The sequence below is a fragment of the Macaca fascicularis genome, chromosome 6 (assembly GCF_037993035.2).
Source record: "Macaca fascicularis isolate 582-1 chromosome 6, T2T-MFA8v1.1".
Taxonomy (NCBI): Eukaryota; Metazoa; Chordata; class Mammalia; order Primates; family Cercopithecidae; genus Macaca; species Macaca fascicularis.
The window spans coordinates 168,556,746-168,579,049 of NC_088380.1; the positions used below are offsets into that span (position 1 = coordinate 168,556,746).

Consider the following 22,304-nt stretch of genomic DNA (forward strand, 5'->3'; position numbering starts at 1 on the left):
TTAAGACAAGTATTCTCTGAGATAAGTTTTAAAACAATGGTTTCACTTTTTTTTCTTTTTCTTTTTTTCTTTTTTTCTGATTGAGAGACTACTGCATAGCTCCTGAGAAAGTAATATACAAGATATTTTGGGCTCCATAACTAAAAATTAACAGTGACAAATTCAAATGTGTTCAGGTTAGAGAATCTCAAATAGGGAAAACTCTAGAATGAATACTCCATTAAGAACCCCAAAGGATCTGAATGTGTTCACCTTAAAGAAATGAATGCTCCAGGGAGAAGAGGTCTCTATCCCCAGGTAGAAAGTTTTTGTGTAGAAAAGGCCCACACATTTCTGTGGTTTGAAACAGGCACATACAAATCAAAGAAGGACGTCATACTTCGTGGTGATGGGAATCAAAGTTGTTGATACCATCTCCAACTCTGGGACTCTGACTCTAAGTTTTGGTGAAGAAAACTTGGAAGATTCAAAACCAATATAAATGTTGCCTTTCTCGTGAAATTATCTCCTTAAGGTTTGCTCCGTTAAGGGAGACAAAAACATCCAGGGTATCTTAGAACGATAATCCATTTACACAGGAATTTTCAAAGAAATTTCAGCTTTCCTGCCGACACAAATGGATCGGTACTGTCCTCCTGTACTATACTGACATATTTCATAAGGCTTGCTTGCAATGTCAGTCATGAGTATAGTAAAAGGAAGAGAAGTTTTTAAACTTGATTTTTTTTTTTTTTTGGTCCCTTCTCTACCTCCTAATTTTGAGACATTAGAAGCAATGCATTTATCTTCTAAAGCAAACATGACAGAAATAAAACACGCTTTACTATTTAATTACATTTTTCATAGTATTTTGTAGCTACTCAAACAAAGTATGTCAAAAATTTTGAAAATCTAAATTTGGACTTAACCCATGAATCAAAAAGAAAAGAGCTTTAAGTCAGGAGACCTAAGACTGAGCTTGACTACACACCATACATTGATGCTGGCTTGTTGTTGAATACTCTGGTTTACTATAACTACTGAAAAGTTATTTTTATTGTCATATTATTGACCACCCAAAATGATGTATTTTAGTAACTCAAAATAATAGAAAAAGGAAATGAACCTTAAAGAAGTATTTTTAATTTATCACCTGTTGTTTTTTAAGCCAGGCCACTTCCTCTTTCTTAGTTTTATTGAGGTATAACTGATAAATAAAATTGTATATGTTCAAACTATACAACGTGATGTTTTTATACAGGTATACACTGCAAAATGATTGCCACAATCAAGCTAATTAACACATCTATCAACTTACATACTTACCTTTTTTGTGATGAGAATACTGAAAATCTATTCACTTGGCAAACTTCAAGTATATTTTTATTAAGTAGAGGCACCATGTAATACATTAGGTCTCCAGAATTTATTCATCTTATAATTGCAAGTTTGTTCTCCTTGACCAGCATCACTATATTTTCCACGTCTCCAGCCTCTGGAGCCCCTCTCTTCATGCCTAAGATACAGTATTGTGCTAAGTTGGATTTCTTTGCAAATCACATGAGTTGTTCTGGATTTTTAGTAATTTAAATAGTAGCCTAGATGGAATCCATTTGTTTGCCAAATAGTTCATACTAAGATCTGAGAAACACAAAAGGAAAACTGCGTTCAGAGTATTCTGGTAAATGCAGTTAAGTATTTTGGGGATAGCCTTAGGGAAAGAAACCTGCCCTCTGCCTGGCATAAATTATAAGTAATTAGTAGAAAAGAATTTTTTTTAAATTTGAAAATGATAGACTAATAAGCACATGATGCCTATAATTGTAAATAGTTTTTCTTTTTTCCAAAAAGTGTGATTTCAAGTAAAGTTGATTAATAATGGACTCTTAAATCATATACCTTTTATTTAGGTTGATCTTGAGAGAGGCTCATTTGCAACATAACTGTTTTAGGCAGGGTAAAGAGGCAAAATTTCCAAGTGCATACTATGTACTATTAGGAGGATGCCTGAATATACTTTTAAAAGAGACTTTTAGTTAATAAGTGAGCTCTAATTTAAGAGACCCAGTTAGTAAATTTCTGATTAATTATAGTAAAATGTGTAGGAATCATGAATTATTGACTTTTCTCTGAACATTCATATTTTAGGAAACTCAAACACCATGTGAGAAAATACTATTTTAATATGTTTGTAATTAGTTTAGTTTTATATCCAGGTAGCAAATTCCATGAGGGCACAAACCTGTTTATCATATTCATCATTTAATCTTTTGGGTCTAGGAAAGAACATAATAGATTTTCTAAAGTTGCCTATAGAGTAAGTAGATGAATGGCTCTGATAGAATGTAAAGCAAAGACAAACAACCAAAAGAAACGATTCCTATGTTGGCAATACCCCAAACATCTTCTAGAACCCAGGCAATACCAGCCAATAGTCTTTAATTTTAAGTTTATTGAAAATGAAACACTAGCAAATTCTTAATTTTTAAAGATAGCGTTAACTATAGCATCCCTAGGCGTTTTTTTTTTTTTTTTCTTTTTGGCGGAGTTTCATTCTTGTCACCCAGGCTGGAGTGCAGTGGTGCAATCTTGGCTTACTGCAACCTCAGCCTCCCAAGTTCAAGTGATTCTCCTACATAAGCCTCCCACGTAGCTGGGATTACAGGCGCCCACCACCAGGTCCAGATAAGTTTTTGTATTTTTAGTAGAGATAGGGTTTTGCCCTGTTGGGCAGGCTGATCTCGAACTCCTGACCTCAGGTGATCCCCCTGCCTTGGCCTCCCAAAGTGTTGGGATTACAGGCGTAAGCCACCACACCCGGCCAGCTATACTTTTTGTGCTATAAATATAAGCATAACTTAATAGATATATTTTCTAAGGGATCAAAGGAATGGTTTAAGATCTCTGATTTTGAATTAGTCATATCCAGCTTCAAATACTCATTTATCTCTGTAAAATACCCACTTTTGTAGTGTTGGCCAAATTACGTAATATCTGTAACCTCCATTCTCTCATCTGTAAAATGGAAATAAGAGTATTTACCTCATAGAATAGTTGAGAATGTAAAATAAAACTATTATGCTATATATATATATATATATATTTATATATATATAGCATACACACACAGTGATTAGAAAATGGGTGTTGATAAACAATAGATAGTAGCTGTGATTCATGTGATAAGAAAATTCAATTTACTAACAGATTGTATAACCAGATTTATTTAAATAATTAAATTTTTTTTTCTATACTGGTATGCAGTTTTTAAGAACTTGGTTTGGTTTTTTAAAAAGTAAGTGGATTTTCTATTGAATTATTTGGAATTTTGTAATACAGACTTTCCTAATTTAGCCACAAAAAATTTATACATATATAAAAAGGGGACTGGTGTCCACAGCAAATTGAATTTGAAATGTTAGATGCTATAAAGGATTTAGAAACAGTGATTTATTAAATCTGAAATTATGATGTCAATTGGAAAATATAAATTCATGTATAAATCACAATATACACGTTTTTGGGAACATGAATAACTACTTTAGGGTAAGAGGCCTTAAGGCTTTTTGAGTAGATACAGCCTTAGTTTCCTTACTTTTAGGTGAAGATAACAGTAACTGTGGGGTCGTCTTCTTTCTATCTCTTTCTTCCCCACTCAGTGAATAGACATGTATACGTAAAAAAGCAGATATAAATAGAGTTTGACATAGCAGTTGTATAGTACTTGGCACATTACTGACAATGAAAATAATGAGTTTGATTATAATGCTCATCATAAATGTGTTTAGCCAGTTAACACTAAAAAACGTGTCAGAGTCCAGAAAAAAACACTGTTGTAAATACAATAAGGAAGCAACCACTGCATTGAGAAATATCCTTGATTATATTAATTTACCTTCAGAGGCTCATTTTAACTTTAAGATTACAAGATCAGTTTCTCTGCAAAGTTAAACTGAAAAATATGACAGCCTACCTAGGCTTCTCAAAGTGCTGAGATTATAGGCATGAGCCACCATGCCCAGCCTCTAGTTTGATTTCTTAATGTAAATGAACACATAAGAAATGAAGCTTATTCTGTAGCAAGTTTCCTGAAAGTGGAAGTCTGAGGTAATAAAACCTGAAGAAGCCCTTTGCCTTTTCCTATCCTGAGAAATACATTAGATGTTGTGAATCATTTTTGGAGAGATAGAGTCTCAGTCTGGAATTTGCTGGTAATGTACTAACACCTGGGTTTTTTTCCAATCGAAAAACTTTGACTTGAATTACACTTCACGGTTTATTGCCTTGTCACAGCGGGACCCATGACAGGTGGGACCTTAGTAGACTTAGGCGTATGAATTAATCTAGTTTGTGGCTTTGAGCAGAGGAAGAAAATTGAAGCACACCTCCAATAACTGATGACATCCATTATGTGTCTGCTGACATTTTGAGACTGATGCTGGGCATGGAGGAATTACAATGACACCATTTACTTTCATCATTCAACTACGAAAAATATCTACTGACGTCCCTTAGTGCAATAAACTTTTGTTTTCCTCTATAATATGCTGTTGCATATTATATGATGCATGCTAACAGCATCAAAAATTCAATTTTTATGAACTCCTTCGGAAAACTGCAAAGGCAATTGAGGCTTTTGAAGTGGTGAAGAGTTTCTTTGTCAAGCAAAGTTTTGACTGTAAGAAAAGTGTATGCCATCTGTGATCTTGACAACAAATTTGGTTTGCTACTCTTGGACAAGAAACTCTTTTGTCATTGTAACCTGTGGGTATCAATGGATATAAAGGATACTGCCATCAATCCTCAATTATTTTCCACTGGCTTAAAAGTCACCAATTATATATTGGCAAATACATTGCCATATATTTTTATATATGGCAAATATATATATATTTTATATATATATATGTGGAAGAGGTATGGCTTCATAGTTCATAGCAATAAATCTTAGGGAATTTGAATGAAATTCAGGCATCAGCTTCACTTTCTGGAGAAGAAAAATGTCCAGATTGCAAAATAGTTTGACAATGAGAAATTCATCAATTACTCAGATTGTTTAGTAAATAACTTGAGCCATAAAAATAAAATAAATTTTATTGTATGATGCAAGGTCATCCAATCAGTCACCTCAAGTGCTACCTAAGCAGGTGGCTACCTCATCTATCTGCCATTTAACAATGGAGTATTGATGCCAACTGATACTGGATTTCCCTGTGTTGTAGGAGGTGCTTCTTAGTAGCAAACACAGCTGATTTCTCTGCAGTTAAAAACAAGCACATTAGAGTAGTGTTAAACTTATCTGAAGGTTAATTATTCTTAGGTGACTTGAAAGTTGATTTGTGATTTCTCTTCCTTTACTATATCTCAAAGTATTAATGACTTGAAACTTGCTAAAGATGATCTGGTAAGCAAATGAAATACTCCAGTTCAAATTCCCTCAATGCGTGCTGTAGAATCTTGTTGTTCATTAATGCATGAATATCAATGTCAAGCAACAAAACTTTTGACAATTTTTATTTTGTTTGCTAACTTTGTGAACTATGGTATTATTACTGTTGTCATCAAAATAGAGAAGTTCAAATCAAATAGATGTAAAAAAGGAAATACATTAATTATTTCCAGGGGAAACCTACATGTCAAAATTTAACTTCATCTTTAAAGCAAACAATATTGACTAATAAAAAATATGCATGCTTTCTAGCAGAATTGAGGCTTCATTTTCATTTTGCTTTCCCCATTTAGGTTTACAAAAATAAGACAAGTAGAGGTCCTGATTTTTGTTAAGAAAAAATTCATTCCATGTGAAGGAAATTAATTTCCAGGTCCATAAAATAAATTGTACATGTATGTTTGCTGTGCTTAGAAAACTTTTGTTTTATTCTTTACCAAATTAATTATTTTATGTAGATTTTAAATAAATTGTGCATTTCTAAAGAAGAAAGTGTTTTCTAACTGTCCTTATACAGACAAATTTGCCTATTCTACATTCTCACATGACCACATACCAGACCCCCTTATAGCAGTTTATCATATGTGCTAGTTTACATATTTTGGTGATTTCATTAAGCTAACATCTCTTCCATTGGCCTACACCTTCCAGGAGAGCAGGAAATCTGCATGTTTTTTCAAAAAATTTATTTTATTTCATTTTATTTTTTCTTGAAACAAGGTCTCATTCTGTTACCCAGGCTGAAGTGCAGTGGAGTGATCACAGTTCACTGCAGCCTAAAACTCCCTGACTCAAGCAGTCTTCCACCTCAGTTCCCTGTGTAGCTGGGACTATCGGTGTGTGTCACTATGCCTGGCTAATTTTTTTTTTAGTAAAGTCTCACTATATTGTTCAGGCTTGTCTTGAACTCCTGGGCTCAAGTTATCCTGCCTCCTTGGCCTCCCAAAGTATTGGGATTACAGGCCTGAACCGCTATGCCCAGCCTGTCTTTCTTTACCATTGTCTTCCCAGCCCCTAGAGAGGGCCTGCCCGTGGTAGGAAGTTGTTAAATGTTTATTAGACAGTGAAGACTTACCAAATTGAAAGATCCTTAAACCCGAAGGAAGAGAGCCATAGTTCTGTGGTGAAGAAAACCTCCTAGCTGCTAGACAATTGATTTGCTCTGGTTCTATAGATTTTTAGAAAAAGAAAAAGAGAGGTAGAGACACAATCAGGAGAACTGCAAATCATTTTCGAACTAGATAATTTTGTTAAGCCCTTCAAATAGGATCCATTACAATATTCTTATACTATTTATATTATTTATTGTTTTACTGTTATATACACACACAAATTTATATATAATAGATGTGATATGTATATTTCATTGTTCTACATAAATTTAAAGACACACATTGTCTTCAGTGCATCATTATTTTTACATGTATATTCCAAGCACCCTATGAAATAGTTACATGATTAACCTGAAGTGTTCATATCTGTGACCTGCTCTTCACATGTTTCCATTTCAGTGACTCCTAAGAGACATGTCAGTTTTCTAGGTATTTACCAGGGGTCACCAAAGTTAGAAAGTGTTTCTCTAGTCAATAGAAAAATGTTCATCTTTTGTCTAAGGTATGAAGAGTAAAAACTTGTTATCTGAGCTTGTTGGCATGAACAGTTTACTAAGATATAAACAAATACTGAGCAACAATTTTTAAAAATTTTTTTCTTAAACTAAAAGTATGAAACCACTAATAAATAAAATGCCAATCTGGGAAACATCACTATGAACTACTTACTTTGGTAATTTGGCTCATAAATACATGATTTTTACCATATTACAAACAGTAAGTAATTGTGTCAGCTATGCTTTCACAGTATGTTCAAGATGTTCATTTGTTGGGGGAACTGCAATGAATCAGATAGGACCTGGAACATACCACAATGAGCAATGCAACCCTGTACCTTGCATAAGAGACCACGCAACCTGTTTAATCTGAATGTTAAAGTAACTGCCACCTTCATAAACACCCACTTCACCCTGATTTGACTTAAACACAGCTCTTATTAAGAGCAACCTCAGATCATTGCTAACTCTTATAGAGGCTTAACCATGCAAGTGCAGTGCTGAGATGAGGAATTCAAGTGACATTTAAGGTCTACTTAATTTCTAATAACAGAAAATACACCTCAAGGAGAAAGCCTGGAGATAGAAGAAGAAATAATTATTTCTCTCTGCTCACAGGTCATTGTAGTAGATTTACTATTACTTTCGATAGTTTCAACAGCATGGAATTCTCAGCTTGTGATTCTAGATGATTGTTCTCGTCAAGTTGAGTATACATAGTAAGTCTGAGAAGCCATTCAGGTCTCAGTCTCTAATGGCAGAACATATCATTGATTAGGCATAGCAAAGATGGTTTTTATGAACCCATCTATACTAGCCTTACAAGCTCCTATTTTTAATACATTTCTATTTATTTAATAAATTTGCCATTCGAAATCAATATAAAAATGTGGTAAGATCTTAAAATCTACATATATTTGCACACGTATGGATGAATATATAATTCAGTGCATTTTTTTGCATTTACTTTATGAAATACTATCTGGCCTGCTAATCTTAATTTGAAATACATATTGTGACTTTACTAAAAATTGTAAGATCTATAGTAGGATTAATGAGAATAATAGTAACAACAACAAAAGGTATCTTTAATAGGCACTTAATATGTTTATTTTAATATGTTTTCTAATTTTATTTAATTGCATTGTCATGAAAATAATATGATGTGTAGATATTATTATTGTAATTATTATTCCTTCAAGTAGACGATGTGCTGAAACTCTAAAATTTCAGAGAATTATATAGCTTATTGTACTCATCCAACATGAGTGTTTTTCACTAGTCTTCCATTTTGTGTGCCTATTTTGTGTGTCCTTTGATTATTCTGCATTTATTCAATGGACAGGGACAGGAAATGGGTAGAGGACTTTAGAGCAGCATTTTATGGGATAAGCCTCAAAGTGGTCACCATAACTTCTATCCATAATCTGTTTAGCCAGAAGAGAGTCGTGTGGCCATTTCTTACTGCAATTATAGAAGGAGACAAGTGAAACATTTTTTGGTGAACACATGATAGCATCTTCCAGATTCATATTTATTAGTGAACAAAATAATAATCAGAGAATCACGTCATATTCCCAGACCAAACAAGCAATCGGGACTTGTATTAATCCGTTTTCATGCTGCTGATAAAGACATACCTGAGACTGCATAATGTATACAGGAAAAAGAGTTTATTGGACTAACAGTTCCACGTGGCTGAGGAAGCCTCACAATCACGGTGGAAGGCAAGGAGGAGCAAGTCACAGCTTACGTGGATGGCAGCAGGCAAAAACAGAGAGCTTGTGCAAGGAAATTCCGCCTTATGAAGCCATCAAATCTTGTGAAACTTATTCACTATCATGAGAACAGCACAGGAAACACCTGCCCCCATGATTCATTTACCTCCCACTGAGTCCCTCCCACAACACATGGGAATTCAAGATGAGATTTGTCTGGGACACAGCTGAACCATATCAGGACTCTAGGTGTCATTTAAAGTTAGGTGTGACATTTCTAGCTTTGATGAAATAGCAAGAGCTAGACATGATGTCCCATAATGGAAAATGAAAAAGTAGATAAAATATAAGAATCAAGTGCTTTCAGACATTGATCAACATGCTGCATAAGACTGCAGGGTCTGAAAATGGAGAAAAAAAAATGAAGCAAGCCTTATAATTACCCTTGCTTTCTGAAGGTGCTCTCTGAGTCACAGTAAAAGAATAGGAAAACCAAGCAAAAAATAGCAAATTATTAAATTTAGTAGCTAGAAATTGGAGTTTGATAAGCCTGAGGCAGCTGATCCTAGTGATCAGAGGAACAGAGAAGATGGAGCTATGCAGAGAAAAATCATAGATCTACTCAAGGATCCTTGAGTGAAACTCTCCAGTATGGGGGCAAAAAAAAGATGGGAGCTGTCAATGAAAACAATAATTCACTCAGACATGGAATAATTTAAGTCTGAAACAGCCACAGAAGGAAAGCTTTGTTAAACGCTTTGGCCCTTAAGGAAAGACCACAGATTATCATGCCTTTTGACCAGGACTAAGCTATCCCTAGAGCGGAGGCTGTAAGAGATCTACCACAACAAGACATAAACCAAGTTTCAAAAGGATCCAGATGTCCCGCAAATAACTTAAGTGCCAGCAAGAATAAAGTGTATGGATATATAAAAAATCAGAACAAAATACAGCTCTCTCAAATTGTCTAGCATCTCCTATAAAATTGTTATGTCAAGAAGCAGGAGAAATATGAGCTAGCTATTGCTACATATAAAGGATATATATATATATGCACACACATATACATATATGTATATGTGTGTGTATATAAATATATATGTGTGTGTACATATATATAGCAATGCATGGAAATGAAGGAAAAGTTGAAAAGAATGAAGAGATGAGTAGAAGTTATAAAGTAGAACTGAATGGAATTTCTGAAGCTGAAATATTCAATACTATAAGTGTTAAATTCACTGAATTTGATTAAAAGTAGTTTGGAGACTTCAGAGAGAAGAACCGAGAATTTGATGAATCTATATTGAATCTATACAAATTGAGACAGAAAAAAATGGAGATTGATCATACATTTGTTAACATCAAGGCAACTGTGAACTTGACAGAACTTGAAAAGTCCTTATGTGCAAAAAAAGAAAGAAAGAATTTCACAATAAGCTCAAATGTAGTTTCAGTCCACAGATTTTCTTTTTCATTTTATTATTTTAAAGGTTCTTTTGTATACACTGTATATGATACAAATGAGTTATATAACATAACGTGAAGAATGGTAATTTGAGGGATGTGTGTAATAGACAATATTCTCAATTCATAAATGTTTTAAGATGATTGTGGAGGCAATGCTAATTTTCTTCTTCTAATTGCCTAACCACAAATGACACCTCCATCAATATAGTCAGTTGCCCAATCATCAGAGTCATCCTTGACTTACTGCTTTAGTTGCCTGTCTCCTTTAACAATTCCAGGACCAAGTTTGTGGATACTGTTCCTTAAATTCTGTCTCTACAAACTATACTGTCTGGGCTTCCTTCAAAATCATTCAAGTTGGTCTTCCTAATTTAGGCTTGTGCTTCTAAAATCTATTCCTCACGATGTTGATAGACTTGGTCTTTGTAAACACTTTTGATCATGTAAACCTCACTTAAATGCATTCATTATCTCCCCATTAATCCAAATAAAAAGTATTTGTTTTATTTTTGCCATAGTTTATAATGTCCTGTATAATCTAGCCCCTGATTACCTCTTCAGCATCATCTCCTGCAAATTTTCTTTCACTTAAAAAAAAAAAAAAAAGATTACATTGCTAGTGAGTCACAATCAGAAAGCTTATTGCTGTAATACTTTAGGATAAATCAATCAGATTCTAAGATTAGACTCTCTGCTTCTAGTTTATACAAGTAAGAATTTATACAAAGAGCTGAAAATCTAATAATATTATGTTTAAAATTGATTTTCTAATGGTGGTGTTTGTACAGTAAAACACGAACAAAAAGGGTGATGCAGTGGCTTATGTTTATAATCATAGCACTTTGGAAGTTCAAGGTGGGACAATTGCTTGAGGACAGGAATTCCAGACTAGCCTGGACAACATAGTGAGATCCCTGACTCTACAAAAATATATAAAAATTAGCTGGGCATGGTGACTCATGCCAGTGCTCCCAGCTACTCAGGAGGCTGAGGCAGGAGCATTGCTTGGGCCCAGGAGGTCCAGGCTGCAGTGAGCTGAGTTCATGCCACTGCACTACATCCTGGGTGACAGAGCAAGACTCTGTCTCAAAAATAAAAAAATGAAAATAACATGCGTCATGTTACCTAACAGAATTATTATGTCTCTACTTATATCTGTTTGATGTGTTTTCATCTATTTTACATTATGGATCTTGTTTTCTGGTTACAAGTGTAAAGAACTCTGAGAAAATTCTGCGATAGTTACCTAAAATTGTAATATGTTTTGTAATCAAGTATGGGATATTTGTAAATATCTTCTGAATTGAAATTTTAGAGAATTCCTCCTGTTCAAGGACATGTTTTCAGCTTAAAATGAGATTTTTTTTAATTTATAAAAGATCTATAATTACTGCTATGAAGTTTAGAAGGATCTAATTTTTTGTTTGTTTTGGGAGAGTTAAATCATATATTTTAATCTGTTCTTCCACTGTCAGATCATAGAATGACCTGTGAGTCAAAATGTTAGAGACAGATACAAATAAATCTGCAATGACAAAGCAGACATATTCTGCTTATGTTAGCTTTTAATATAAAGGTGATCACTTTGCTTTAATATTCATTGACATACACTATTTTACATTTGTAAAATAATTTAGTTTTGATAAATTTGCGTATTTTCTGTATCCAGAGACATGATAAGACCACTTTGTATGTCAATAAATAAATCTTTCAAAATATGGTATAATTGATTTTAGTGTCTCTTTTCCAACCTCAAAATTAGCTCATCTGTATAGAGGATGTTGAAAGAAAAATTTTGTTACAATTGTTACTTAACTCTTAGTCTTCCCATGAAAACATACGAGAAAATTTTTGAGAGCAGAGTTCTTGTCTTCCATTGTATTCTTAAGACCCAGCATATGTGAGATGCTAACAAACACTTGTTGAAGTCATAAATCAGAATAAATACATCTGTATTTTATGCTTATTTGATAATTGTGGATGTTTGGTATGTAAAATGTTGGATCCTAGGCATTGGGACAGACACAATTGTATAAGGGATATAAGGGTGCATTAAACAAATTCTCTGCTTTCCAATTTAATTAGAATGGTGGCATGTATGCAAATTAGGTCTTTATCTCTGAATGAGTTCTTTCATTTATCATTTAAACTTGTATAAGCTATAGCATTGTCTTCTCAAATCTCCCTAGTTCTGATACTGCTTTATTTGTACCACTTCTGTAGTGTTTGCCATTTTTTATTCTGTATTAGAAATATTTACAAGACCTTTATTCTCCACTAGATTGCAAAAAATAAATAAATAAATAAATCAGGTGAGATCCATGTTGATTGACGATCAATACTTTCAGAGTCCTTAGCAAAAGGAAGAAGTTCAGAATATATTTATTACATTTATGAATGATAAAACTACTCTGTCAGGCAGTATATAATGAATGTGTATGAGTGATCCAATATGATTTAGAGAAGGCATATATCATTTACAACTGGAAATATTTCTTCATTCAATACACATTTACTTATTGTCACTATGTGTCAACTGTTGGGTGCTGATCATATAGAAGTGAATAAGATTGATATATTCTCTGACCTTGTGGAAATAAACATTACTTATTTAATAACTTGAAAAACAAATGTGAATAAATATGATGAAGAAATCACAGGGATTATGAGTAAAGTCTGTTGTGATAGAGGAAGTGAAGGAGTAAGGGTCTATTAGGGTATTCCTTCACGGAGAAGAAAAGAGTGGAAATTCTCAGGAATTAAAGGTATATGTGTGAAGGTAGAGACTGAAGGGTCTGGATCACGAGCCAAAGATAGCAAAGTGATGAAATCAGAAAAATGTGGGGTGTGTTTGGCAGCCCTTGAGTAGATCATGAATAAGAAATAATTCTAACGAGATCAAGAAGGTCAAACTCTAGAGGGGCATCACATGTTTTAAATCTTCGCTTTATCCTGCAGTAGGGCAGGAATTGGAAGAACTGGGCCGTGGGGAGTGGGTACTGGTAACACAAGCAAATGTTGATGAAAAGAGTCAAACTGTAAAATATTTCAAGAGATTTATTCTGTGCCAAATATGAGTGACCAGTGGCCTGTGACACAATTTTAGGAGATGCTGAGAACACGTGCTCAAGGTGGTCAGGTCAGAAATGTGGTCGAGACAACAGGAGGGGGTATTGCTTCCAGGTCAGAGGCAGATTCAAACATTTTCTGGTTGGCAGTTGGTTGAAAGAGTTTATCTAAAGACCTACAATCAATAGAAGGGAACATCTAGGTTAAGATAAGGGGTTGTGAAGACCAAGGTTCTTATTATGCAGAGAGAGCCTCCAGGTAGCAGGCTGCAGAGAGACTAGATTGTAAATGCGTCTTATCAGACTGAATGAGTCTGTTCTATCAACCTTAAAGTCCCTGTGTAATGTTAATGCTAGTCAGCTGTGCCTGAATTCCAATGGGACAATGGTATAATGAGGCAGGTCCAACCCCAACTTCCAATTATGGCCTGAACTAGTTTTTCAGGTTAACTTTGGAATGCCCTTCACCAATGGGAGGGTCCATCAGTAGCTTGGGGACTTAGAATTTTATTTTGAGTTCATTGAAAGAAGCATATGTGTTGGTTACAGAAAGGATGTGGGATGGAGCAAAGGAAGAAGAAAGGAGGACACAGAATAGGAAAATCAAGAATTAGAGATATGTGTTCAAGGACTGCAATTGTCCAGTAGTAAGCCTGAACCAAGGTGAGGAGGACTTTGGAATGACTGTCTTTAAGTGGTAAAAACTCTATACCTCTTCTTCATAAGAGCTCTGTAAGGCAAGGTAAAGGTAAGAACTCTGTAGATCTCTTCTTAAGGTCAGATTTCTGAAGCCCTAAAATGATAACTGCTCCTTTGGTATCTCATAATTAAGCCCCAATTTTGAGAAATTCTTGTAGGAGTTTTACCTTATGTATATTAAAAAAATCATAAAGTCTAATAAAGCTCTCATCACTTTTACACCAAATGTCTTCTGAAACTCATAGAAATGAAAAAGGTGGAAAAAGTTAAAGGCCAAAGACAGTTGAAAAAACAAACTATTATTAAAATAGAGGATGGTCAGGCGTGGTGGCTCACGTGTGTGATCCTAGCATTTTGGGAGGCAAAGGCGGGCAGATCACTTGAGGTCAGTTCGAGATGAACCTGGCCAACATGGTGAAACCTCATCTCCACTAAAAATACAAATAATAATAATAATAATAATTAGTGGAGTGTGGTGGCAGGAGCAGGTAATCTCAGCTACTTGGAATGCTGAGGCAGGAGAATTGCTTGAACCCGGGAGGCAGAGGTTGCAGTGAGCCAAGATTGTGCCACTGCAATCCAGCCTGGGCAACAGAGTGAGATTCTGTCTCAAAATAAAATAAAATAAAGAAATAAAATAGAGGAAGTTCAAGCATCCTGGTCATCTTGAGATTCCCAATTTTAGTGCTTAAAAGGAACATGCACAAACGTTCATCCAGAGCTACATATATTTTGACCACTATTGCCCTTTCATACATAAAAATGCTCATACACTTGGACAAACCTTCCTATCAATTTTCTTCTTGTTAACCTGGACAAAACATAAGCCAATTTTTTCACTTGAGCAATAAGGAAGATTTTATTTCTATAGTTCTCTAAAGCAGTGAAAACAAACATGTAGAAAAAGTTTATTACTACTATGAGAAATACAATCTGTCTCTTAGTAAACAAAAGAAGATGTCACTTATCTTAAAAATATTCAGTAGAAAATTAAATTTTGACTAATTTACTGTTCCATGAACAGCGCTACCTTTGAAACTATTTCTCCTGGAAGATCCACAAGTCTCTGAAAGTGTTATTCAAGTTTTCCCTAGAGTCTAAAGAAAATAATTTGCTAATGGACTTTCATTTGATCTGTTTTCAAAAGCAAAGAAGGGCACAAATGATTAGCATCTGAATGTGAGATATAAGAGAACTTCCTTTAAAAAATGATGCTCTCATAATACAATACAAAAAGGCATGATAAATGTTTTTGTCAAACCAATAAAAGAAATAATAGAGAGGACACTGCCTTCCCGCATGAAGGATGTACAAGGATGAGGAATATGCCTTGGCAGATCATTTGTACATTACTTTTGGATATGGGACTAGCTCACCCTTTTTAGTATAGAGTTGTAAACAACTGAAGAGGCTTCAACATATTGATCAATACTTAGTTCTGCTCTTGCAACTTCCATGTTTTTTAAATGTATGGCTTTAGGCTTGTGTTACCTGAAATAAACTGATACCATGATGGAATTAGGTTTGAGATAATATTTTTAAAAATACATTTTTGGAAAAATATTTTTAGAGTAAAAAATAAAATTTACAAGGATACATAGAAGTATAATGTAGAAGTTTTCTTTTGTTTTTAGCACCCTCCGTTTTACTCACCAGACTTAACTGCTATTAACAGTTTCTTATTAAATAAAATACGAAACATAGAAGAAATTAATTACTAAGATTACATAAAATAACAGTACGCATATGCAAATTATTTTGTGATTTACTAATAACTTTTATATACTTTTAAGATCTTCATACAACTTTGTATGGAGGGGAAACAAATTTAGAAAGAAAAGTGGCAAATTACATCACTTAGCTAATGACTGGGGGTAGAATTTTGATATACATCTGCTGTCTTTAAGACTATTATCCAATACAAATGGACATGCTTATGCAATCTGCAGAGGATATCACTATGCAGTGGAAGAAAACAAGACAATAAAGATTCCTAAAAGCCAGTTGGTAAATGAAATTAATTTTAGAAAAGCAATCTTATGGTAGCATAGTACATAAACATCATTAACATAATGTGAGGAAATGGCAATATAAGAAACAGGAAAATCGAAGAATCTTTCCTATGCTGTTAAACTAAGCACTAAACAAATGAACGATCAAACTCAAGTTAATATTGGACTCTTGCCCTCAGCATAAGAAATGGTCCATTGCAACTGATAATCCATTTCCAAACACTATACATTATATTAGATATGCCTGGAATTTCTACTTCAGAGTTTTCAACAGTAACACCATGGAATACAGATTTCAGAAGATGCAAAAAACAAAACAAAACAAAACCAAAACCAAAAAAACCCCCCAAAAAACAAAAAACAAACAAACAAAAAAACAGGATTACATAGACTTAGGTTAAGCAGTATACCATATTTTTTGTCCCATCCCTTTGGATATCACAATAGACACAAAGATATTAAAAGCTCAGTGGATTTTTACAGAAAAGAAACCTATTTAATGTTGTTTATACTAGGTTTTCTCAAACTTATTTGACCCTTCATACCATTATTGAATTTACACTATTAAGTTCACTGGACAATATTTTAGGAAATGCATCTACTTATATGTAGGAAAATTGGGACTGCAAGCATAGCAAGTCAGTTAATGGAGTAAAGGACACTGTCTATCACATGTCATTTTATACTTTGTTCTTGTTCTTGATTTTGTAGACAAAGGTAAAGAAATCTGTGGACACTTTGTTGAGAACTCTCACAATTAATTCTAAACACTAACATACTCAAGAAAACTTGATCTGTGGAAAGACATTTTTAACCTTTTATTGTATATACTGTTTGACTTATTTCAATCTACATGGATACAATCAATCAATTAAATAATGAATCAACACACATTTTCTTTGTTTACGATTCATTCTGCAGGACTGACGTGAAATCTGACTCAAGAGACTTGCAATTTAATTGAGATGGCTAGGGCATGGATACACTGGCAAATTATAAAACTATGAAATGTTAAATATACATTATGGGAAATGTCACAAGCATGAATGATTAATTACTGAGAGTGTTATGCTGTAAGTTCGGAAGCAGTGAGATCACAGTGGGCTGGTTTTGACCTGGGCTGGTGATGAGGTTTCTGAGATTCATGTATGCTAAAGCATATATTTATGGCTAAGTTCAGGCACAGTTTGAAAAATGGCAAAATGCTAAAAAGCAGGCAAGTATACTTATAAATTTGCATTTTTGAATTAGAAAAGACATTTACTGGTAAGAAAAAAAAAGAAGCTAGGAAATTGGTCAATCCACAGAACTTCAAGAAGATGGCTTTGAATGAAAACAGTGAAACAAATGGAATGAGGGACTAAAACACGTGTATTAATTAGTTGAGCACATTACTCAATCACAGTTCATCATCTTTGCCCACTTTTAAAGGACGAAATGCACAAATAGGTATCCATTTAGATGGGGCTGAGAGTTAGGAAAGGAATGGAAATTTCCCAGTGAGGCAATTCTAAGTTTTGGCTCAAGGATTGTAAGTAAAATTAGACATCAGAAATTCATACAGAGATATTTCTCTGAATCTATAAGTCAGGAATTAATTTGGATAACAAAACTGCTTAGAAAACATAAGGAATGTAGCTAGATGGAATAAATCTAACAATGCAGGATTTGCTATATTGTTTATATGTGTAAGTTTATTTGGGCTTATAATCTCAAATATATAGGTATTATTGCTTGGCATACTTTAATGAAATCTGTGTTTTCACAAATATGAATATAGGCCACGTAGATTACTTTCCCCAGAATTTTAAAGCATAAAGGAAATTACATCTAATTGAGTCAACCATCTTTTCCTTCATGTAACTTATGAGAGCGCTAGGCAGAAATAACTTGATGTATACAATGAGTTCTCCCAGTTCTGCCTCCTACATTATTTTGACAATACTGTAATCCAAAAAAATAGACATTAAGCCCCAGAATAGTGCATTTAAATAAATATTAATTTTTAAAACATAAGATTTTTTATATATATATATGTTTTTCTTATATATATGCATGTAAGTTTGCTCAAAGAAGCATGCTGAAATGCAGTTTACAATCAGGAAACATGATCTGAAAACTGTTAGTTAAAAGCTGAACTACTTAAATGCTCCTCCTTTACTGAATCCCAAACCATATCACAGTTCAAGACATTTTTACAGAACAATTAAAAATGCTAATCCAATAATAATTTGCCAGACCTAACAATGATCTAAACCGTGTCAAATCTATTCTGAACCAAAATCATCCACAGTGAGTCAGTAGCTCTAATTCCCTTGCTCAGTTCAGTCTACTCTGCGCTGTGTTATTTCCAGTCATGAGAATGAGCCAGACTCATCAAGGAACCAGCAACTCATTGAAATAAAAGGACTTAAATTAAGCAGTTGGATGATCTGCTTTTTGCTTCTTCTGAGAAAGCTGATGACATGTCTCACGTATTCATTTGTTCATTTAAAAATATTTGTTGAACACCTACTATATGCTGTGTACTGAACAGGGCACTGGGAAATAAACGGGAAAAGTTGACAGTGATGTTGCGCTTGTGGAACATACTAGTTTAGTGGAAGAAAGTAGACACTAAGCAAATATTTTCCCCAAAATTAGGGCATTTGATTGTGACATGCATGCAGAAAAAGAAACAAAAGTACTTATAAGAGTAAATGAAACAGGGGGTCTCCTAAGCAAATGTTGCAGTTAGAAACTGGAAGCTGAATCCAAAAGCAATAGTCTCTTAAACTAAATTTGGCTGGTGAGCGAGTAAAATTTTTTTGAATGTGTAAGTGATGCAAATCTATGCAGATACTTTATATCCTGACTCTTCACACCCCTTTTCATATAATTTCTGTATTGGGCTCATTGCAGTTAAAATAATGTTTATACTATAGAGAATGGCTTACAACTGCATGAGCTATGGAAGGATGAGAAGATCTAGAGCCAAATTTTTGTTTTGGCAGCTTTACAAGCCTATAGTTTTTCAGATTGTTTAAAAATGCGATTATTATATTTATTTTAGCACATCTATTATTTTAATCTGACATCTCTGGATCATATTTAAGTTAACTCTGACTTAAAGCATATGACAGTGTTTAATTCTTGTCTAATTAATTTTACCTCTTACTTTGACTAGTGGAGATCAAACTATGTATTACGACAACATAGCGGTATGATCATGTTTAGAGAAAAAATACCATTGGAAACTAAGAAAAGCATAAACCTGAGCATCATTCCATGCTGGAAAAATATAGTACATTTGAAACCATTTGTCATCTCTGAGTTACGGATTTGAAGAATTTAAAATTGTGTATAATTTAATATATTAAAAACATATGGGTATAGATGCATTTCACTTGCATCTATTTTGCATTTATATATGTTTCCATTCTTCAGAGTACCTTTCTCTTTGTATTTGTTTCTTGAATGGCAGGCCGTTTTTCATTACACCTTGCTTTGTAAGACTTGCAAAAACAAAAGGAAAAGGAAAACTCCTACACTTCACGAATATAAAGGGATGTAATTTGTGAGGTTATAAATGGCATCTTTTTACTGTAATAAAATAAGCCAAGAATAAATAAAACAGAATTAAACTGAAGCCCATTAGTGAGCTATGAAACAACACAAAAAGGGACTCAAAGGATTTAATAGCAAATCTTCAAAGAGCATTCTTTTGTGTAATAAATGTTTGACGAAGGAGGAAAACCTGCTCAAAATGCCCTTCAGCATCCCAGGATTTCCACTGCAGGTAGGTGGGGGAGAACCATGTTTTCCACATAGGTAGTAGCGGCTTCCTTGTTTCTATTTGAATTCAAAAAAGGGAAATTGGGAAGCATTGCAATAAAGTCTAATTCTAACATAATTTATTTTTAGTTCTGTCAATGACTTAGAAAGTTACTTAACTGCCGGGCGCGGTGGCTCAAGCCTGTAATCCCAGCACTTTGGGAGGCTGAGACGGGCGGATCACGAGGTCAGGAGATCAAGACCATCCTGGCTAATACGGTGAAACCCCGTCTCTACTAAAAAATACAAAAAACTAGCCGGGCGAGGTGGCGGGCGCCTGTAGTCCCAGCTACTCAGGAGGCTGAGGCAGGAGAATGGCGTGAACCCGGGAGGCGGAGCTTGCAGTGAGCTGAGATCCCGCCACTGCACTCCAGCCTGGGCGACAGAGCGAGACTCCATCTCAAAAAATAAAATAAAATAAAATAGAAAGTTACTTAACTTTCCAAACCTCAGTTGTCACATCTGTGAGTGGGTACTACAACAGTCTACTGCAGGATGGGATTGTGAAGAATTCTTTGAAATGCAGCATGTAAAGGGCATTATTGCACAGTGCAGCATACAATAAGCTATCTATTATGAGGAACATTAAAACAAAGAAATTGTACGCTAAACACAAAAGAAGTAGGAAATACAGATACAGTGATTAAGTAGAAGTCAAGAGAAGAGGGGACTGTAAACATAGTAGCATTGGATATATTTTTGTGGTTTCAACACATAAAGAAAGGAACCATATTTAATAGTCTTTTGAAGTCATATTTTGTTTTCAGAAGCTATGTAATCCAGAATCTATCCCTCAACCCCGAGCACCACCCCAAGTTTTATATTATGCTCTCAATTTAAAAATGTGCTTTGTTGTAAAAGAATATCTTATTGGTTAAAAAATTCACATGGGTATTACTAGTGACTACCAGGTGCTAGAAATAATGAAGAGGGTTTGAAAGCATCTAATTTGGGATTGAGATGATTCTGCAATAGTTTCTTAGTAACTGTATAATATCCTGTGGTGGAACTTTCTATTGTAATTGATACTTGAGGAAAACTTAGACATTCTGGGGCTAAACAATGATTTATTATGTTAAATATGTTTGAGAGTTTCAGTTCTAAACATTTTAATGCATTGGACAAATTATCATTGCCTAACCCTGTTCTGTCTGTGAGTTAGGTAAACCGGTAGTCATCAATTGGATGATAAGGTGCAAATGAATTGTTCTGTTCGCCCTGAACATAAATGCAGCTGACTCTCCTTAGTGACAGAGTATAAATAGATCATGTTATATAAGGCACATTGAGCTTTTTTTAACCTTTCAAAAGAATTAGCATTGCACATAGCATTACTATTTAGGAATTTCCTCCACATAGAACATGGTGTTTAAAAGTCTACTCCTACTGACACCCATCAAAACCAAGAGAGCAAACAGAGATTGAGAATCTGTATTTTGAGGAGTCTTTGTAGGTGAACATAGATTTATGTAGTCATAGGCACAGATACCTTGCCCAACACTGCAAATTGGAAGCTGGTTAAGTGAAATTTCTATTTAAGAGAGAGACTAGCACAAACTATTTCCTTAGTTGCCTGTCAGGTGGCTATTTTTACTGACTTAGTAAAAAGACAGATGGCTATTTTTACTGACTTAGGAAATAGAGTAGTACACAGTACAGTCCTTAAATTTCATACCTACTTTGAAAGTCCTAACTGCATTGTTATACGTTGCTAGTAGTAGTGACAGCCAAGAGATATAAATCTGTTTAATATGCAGAGGGAAGACCGCAGCCTACTGAGGATGCAATGCTTTAGAAATTCATGATTCACCCGGAAATTCATGATTCATAGTTACACTCGTGGTTCTCCATAATTTGCCCCAATGAGCATTTCTGTGTCTAAAAAAACACTGTGAAGATCCAGGAGAGTGTAATCCTCTTTTATCTGATGCCAATCAACATGATAATGACAAGACCAAGCTTCTTGAAGAAGACAGAAGCTTTACACGAATCTTGCGGTATCTTTGGCAAGTGGGGACCATATTGGGCACTTACGGATCTGGGCAGTTTTCCCTGCAGATGGAGATGCAGTGTTCCCCTGATCTATGTGTACTTTGTGTGAGCCAGGTTGTTATCTCACCCACATGAAAGAACATCTGTTCATTTCCCTACATCTATGGTATCTTTCTATCAATCTCTTTCACCATTGCATGTGACAAGTGTGTATTAGCTGGAAACTTTGGTGGAATCCAGATATTATATTCTGTTCCTATCATTGTACTGCCTTGGCAACACCACTGACATGAGAGACAAGTGGTAATTGTGGATTCAGAAATATTGGAAACTGGAAGAGTTATATTTTCTCACCTGGAGCACATTTTAATAATACTTGGAAATGTCTGGACATATTTTAACTTCATATTTGTTCTGCCAGAAAATAAATTGAATAGTCCTTTAGGAATTATAAGGCCAAAGTGAGGGAAAATCAACCAGAGTACTGAGTGAATCTCA

At 34.5% G+C, this 22,304-nt stretch overlaps 2 long non-coding RNA genes across 5 annotated transcripts in view; one reads left to right on the forward strand and one right to left on the reverse strand.

Annotated features, from left to right (window-relative positions):
* LOC123574069 (uncharacterized) overlaps positions 1 to 22,304 on the forward strand; it is a 125,022-nt gene that overhangs the window by 80,454 nt on the left and 22,264 nt on the right. The window lies entirely within an intron of this gene.
* LOC135971464 (uncharacterized) overlaps positions 1 to 22,304 on the reverse strand; it is an 81,865-nt gene that overhangs the window by 4,971 nt on the left and 54,590 nt on the right. For all 3 annotated transcript variants that reach the window (XR_012414326.1, XR_012414325.1, XR_010587699.1), the window contains one exon: positions 6,504 to 6,596. This is a non-coding gene — a long non-coding RNA (uncharacterized lncRNA). The remainder of the gene's footprint in view (positions 1 to 6,503; positions 6,597 to 22,304) is intronic.